The following is a 5,454-nucleotide window of genomic DNA, read 5'->3' on the forward strand; positions in this document are numbered from 1 at the left end:
CAAACAAATGTCAAAACTGGAAATGGCTTATCTGTCTCATGAGAGAATCACTGAAAGATATTTTAGGGAGTACCCTGAATGACCCAGGGGACAGGTAGCAGGTGACCATTATTTGGAGGCTGATGTATTGTGTCCAATGCTTTTTACATTGTCTAACTTCTCATATTTATTTAATTTGGTTACACTGTTTTATCCATCTGTTGGATTTTCTGCTTGTACTTTGAGTGTACATTCCTGCAGACAGAGGCTGTTCTTCTGTGTGAAACAGTAGAAACCATACTAAAAGTTACTGCTGTTGCAATAAAATAACTTAATCTCGGGGCTGCTGGATTAAATCCTGCTTAGATAAGAAGTGGTGACATGCTCTTATAATTTAAGCACCTGTGCAAAAACTAGATAAATCTTTATAAAGTATTTGATGCATTGAAGTATTTTTTTTTTGTTTTAGTAGGCATTAGCATGTATTTGCTGGGATTGATAAACCCTTTTTTTCCTATTTAAATAAATGCCACAACAGACTGTTCACATGTGGGAAAGGAAACAACAGTGGGAAAAAGCTGGAATCTTATCATTAGAGAAAGGTGCAAGGCAGCTTGCACCAACAGCAGTTTTTTGCTCATGAAATGCAAAACTAAAGCTCATCATATTATCTGTAGCAGCAGGTCACACTTGCCAGGGTTAGCTGTAGGCAAAGGCAGTTCCTAGAGCAGCAGATTGCTCAAGGGGGAAAGGGTGCATCAAATACTTTATAAAGATTTATCTAGTTTTTTTCACAATTAAAAGTCCTGCCTCATTGAGATGTGGTTTGATTTCTAGAAATTGCCTGACTTGAATTCTGTGTGCACGTCAGTGAAGGTGCAGGAGAATATTTTCATAGTGAAGCTTTTCCAGTTCAGCTGTGTAAGTCAGAGACGTGACTTAGCCATTCCAAGCACTTCAAAAATCTATATGAGCTGAAAGTTACCATCTTCTGTCAATGTACCTGAGAGTGATTCCATCTGCAATTATGTGAGTCAGAGTTTAGCTTTTAATTGGAGCAGGAGCGAGCTCCTTGTTTTGTGCCATCTGTGCTGTAATTTCTTTCAAGCACAAGTGCTTTTAAATAGCGGCACTCCTTGATAATGTCTTTATTTTATTAAATTAATAATTATGTTAATAACCTTGGCATTCCATTTACATTTGGTCAAAGACATATCTTGTTTCTTGCAAGAGCAGTGTAGCAAGGGTAAATGTGGAGCACCTACTTAATGTTGTACTTTATTTCATGGTGAGATTACAAATCCTGTTTGGTCTGTAAGATGGTGTGAACATCTTAAGTGGTGAGTATTGTAGAAAAGCAATTTTACTTTTGCCAATCTACCTCTTGTAAAGGTCACTGATGGAAAAACCCATTCTGCAAAAGCTGTGATTCATGAGATACCTCCCTCAAAACTGTTGAAACTGAATTTCTGTGAGAAGAATAGATGGAATGAGAGAAAGCAGTAGAGACCTCTAGTATGTTTATCTAGTATGTAATCTGCTCTTCATTCACAGTCTGGTACACTTCATTGCTAAAAGGAAGCTGAAACGTGCACTTTCCTTTTTACTCTGTGAAACAAGCCACAGAACCCCTTAATGCAGGCATCCATGCCATCAGGTACTGCCATAAGGATCTGTCCCATGTGCACGTGTATGTTACAGACAACATGCACAGGATCCCTTTCACTAGAATGCATTCATGGGAAAAAGGTCTCAGTTCCTCTCTTAGTCACACCACGAGGATTTTAGAGAAGATTATACAACATTTCTGTGTAGTATAAAGATTTCTTTGATCCTTAAATAAATGTTGTTTGTTGTAGATGTGGGTAACATTTATTTAACCCAAACCTCTTTTTTCCTGTATCTTTTTATTTCTAACATTTATATTTGAGAATGAAAAAAAAAATATATATTAATGCATAAGTCTGCTGTTGAATATATATAATGAAAGTTGGTTTTGTGTCTGTGAATTGTGAGAATTGCAGGTCTCCTCCCCACTTGTGACCACCCCGATGGTTGCTAGGCACTGCTGTGCATTCTGCAGGGTCTGACTGTTGGACAGTCTGACACGTCTCAGGTGTAGGCCCAGCTCTTCTGAGTGTTGTGAACCACGTGACAGGTGGTTCTGTCCAGCAGTGTGCATGAGGAAGTATTTAATTTAATCCATTTGATTGGATGTAGTATTCTTAAGGGGTTAACAGACGGGAAGAAATACCTTGCTGGCTTATTTCAGTGTCTGACATTTTCTGTTCAGAGTAGTGTTCAGAAAGAGAAAGGGGCTACTAGTTCTGGATCACCGATAGAGAAAATATCCTTAACTACCTGGTACTGAGGAAATGCCATGTCTGGTATCTTTAAATCCCTGAAGATAAGAAAACAGCTACCCATCCACAGTGTCTGAAAACTGTTCCTGTAAAGCTGGCGTTACGTCAGGCTTTGTACAGTATATGGAATGTTTGACTCCCAGTGATCTCAATCTGTCACATCAGAGCTAACCAGCTCCCACCAGTGTGAGGCTCTGAAGATAATGCTTTGAAAAAACATTGCATCCTTTTTTTAAAAATGAAGTTAAGAAGCCCCTCTGTTTAATATGCTCAGAGGCAATTACGTATTGCGTAATGGCAGATGCACCTTATCACTTAACTGCTGTGCCTACCTTAGCATCATCACCACCTGATTGTTTTCCCACAACACCGACTGCAGCCCCATCATTTCAGACCAGGACCTTGTTAGAGTCCCATTCTTTGCCACGTCGAGGCAGATGTGAGACATGCCTCCCAGGTGTGCCAGCCAAACACAACTGAGGTTTTGGGAGAGGTCTGACCAACTCAAATGACACACACAATTAAGACAGGAATCAAACTGTCACCTGGAATGTGTCACTTGAGCAGGTAGCCCCATAGCATTGGTCACAGTGCACCTGCTGGTGTTCTGGCTCTTACTGTGATATGGTTAATCCACATGCTGCTTCCAAGGGTGCACATGAGCAGTGATGGTGTATCAGTTGAGGAACCCATTAAACTGTGGCACCTGGTTCCCTTGTGATGGTCTGTCTTCCTTAGGGAGAAGTAGAAATCAAATTCCAAATACCCTCTTCCTTTTGTGTTTGGCTGTTGTTTGGTTTTTGTTGTGTTTTTTCCCCCCCTCTAAAAAGGCTGATATTCCAGGCCAGTACACAGCTTTAAGCAATGTGGTCTCTTTATATCACTGAAAATATTTTTGATAAATATGTGGGTTTGTTTTGTTTTAAAGCAAGATCTGCAGATACATGGGCCTAAGGAGGGTTAAGAACCTTGTTTTACTCCCTTACAGTCCTGATTGGTAAAATATTCTCTCCTGTGTCATATGGTGTGGGACAGCCTTGTGGACCACTTTCTGCACTGCTGTTGGGGTCAGGGATCTGACTTCCCTTTCCAAGGAAGGCAGGAAGGAAACTGGATAGAAAAGTGAAGAATAAACACAAACTCCAGGGAACCCCAGAACATCTGAAATCTTTCCTCAGAAACAGTAGTTTGTGCATTGTTATACCACATGCTTTTAAAACTGCTGATAAATAACAAACTTTTCAGAAACCAAAATAAATCTGTGAACCATCCAGGTATCCTATTTTGGTACAGTGCCTGGTCCATTATCAAATTATCTTTTCATATCTATATACTCAGTCCCTAAACAGAGAGATTACGACATCAGCTCTTACACTCCAACTGACCTTGTCTGGTATCAGGACCTGTAGCAGTTTTGTACCACGGGATATTTTTATCAGAGGTCACATCTGGTTCTTTAATTGTAGCCCAAAATAGGCATCTAGAAGTGTATTACATTTTTTCTGTGATCAGTAGCAAGCAGCCTATGTCCATCTGTCTCTTCCTGCCCCTTCCTATTCAGCATCAGTCTGCTTTCCCAATCTGGATTAATAAGAGGATTTTCTTGCCCTCATGATGCAGGAATACAAGGCATGTTTGGAGCTTTCCATCCAAGTGACTACACATTGCAGTATTAAATGGAGGAGTTGTGATTGCTGGAGTTCTTGCTTTGCTGGCAAGTCTAACATCTGTCTTCTAATGTTTTAGCTGGTATTAATTAGCGTTGCAAATATTTAACAGTATCTCACTTAATATCTTCTCTTTGGGGGACAAGGAGAACAGAGGACAGGAGTAAATTCCTAGAGGAGAAATATTAAAATAGTGGAAAATACTAATATGTCACAAATACAACCAAGTAGTATTTTCTGGCACTCTTTTCCCCAATAATTTTTATCATGCAGAAATTGATTTATCAAAGAAGAGCCAGTGTTATAGATAAAATAATGTGTTGTTTTGATGCACAAGCTAAAGCTGCCCTAGGTCATCTTTAACTGGGCCTGATGTGTTTCACTATTGAATCAGATGTCAGAAAACAACCTGGATCACAAGTTCTTCATATATCCTGCATTAACTGAGAAAAGGCTTGAAAGACATGGGATGTCCAGCTGTCTGCCTTTTATGTATCAGTTAAAACAGATTCCAGTTATGTATCTGTCAGTGTTTTGAGCAGCTGCTGTGTTAAATCTAACATACTACATGTATATATTCATTCAGAGCCAGGGCTCTGAGCCGTGAGCTGTACTCTGACCTCAGTCTTGGGCTGGTGTGCAGTGGTGGAACAGCCACAGGGCTGTTCTCATGTAGCCACACTGCCTGCTGTTCCAGTCTGTGCCCTGGATCTGGGCAGTTCAAACACTGTCCAGGTTGCTAACGTGTCTTCAGGTAGGCAACTTGAAGGCAATTACATCAAATACTGATTATGAAAGTTACTACATATCTGTTTAGAATAATTAGTCTATTAGAGTTCAAATCTAAATTAAACTTTTAAAATGATTTCAATGTTTATGCTACATTTTAAACAAGAAAATGAAAGATTGCAATAGGATCATTTCATCCATTTTCAAATAACACATCCCCTGCTGGGGGGAATTTTCTGTACATTGCTGTGTAGCAGTGAAGTCCTCATGTTATTTCCTCAAACAACAGGTGTAATAATGTAAACCAAGAGATTTTTAAGAAGTACCTTCCCCTTTCTGTGACACTATAAAAAAGGAAAGCACTGTTGTGTAGTTGGGATTAACCTGTTTCCCACAGAAATGCCGCTCCTGGGGGTCTGTTGTTTTGGTTGTTGCTGGCTGTTGGGTTGTTCGTGTGGGTTTTGGTTTTGTACCAAGAACATCAGGTCAGGGAGGTGCTGAAGAGGAGGCCCCGCTTGGAGCTGCACACGGGACACGCGTGATGGTGATGCCGAGGGACCCAGGACGGGAACTCACACGGCCCGGCTGCGGCGAGGAACAACCGGTGCTTCTTCCCTGGGAACACCCGCACTCAGCACGAATCAGCTCGTTTCCCCAGCACGGCGACACCGATTTAGCACCAACTGCTCAGCCAAGCGTGCGGGGCTGCATCCACG

General features: G+C 40.9%; 1 protein-coding gene across 1 annotated transcript in view; it reads left to right on the forward strand.

Annotated features, from left to right (window-relative positions):
- Positions 1–5,454, forward strand: part of OTOA (otoancorin) — a 38,359-nt gene that overhangs the window by 31,730 nt on the left and 1,175 nt on the right. The window lies entirely within an intron of this gene.

The sequence above is a fragment of the Chaetura pelagica genome, unplaced genomic scaffold (genome assembly GCF_000747805.2).
Source record: "Chaetura pelagica isolate M959 unplaced genomic scaffold, ChaPel_1.0 scaffold138, whole genome shotgun sequence".
NCBI classification, from domain to species: domain Eukaryota; kingdom Metazoa; phylum Chordata; class Aves; order Apodiformes; family Apodidae; genus Chaetura; species Chaetura pelagica.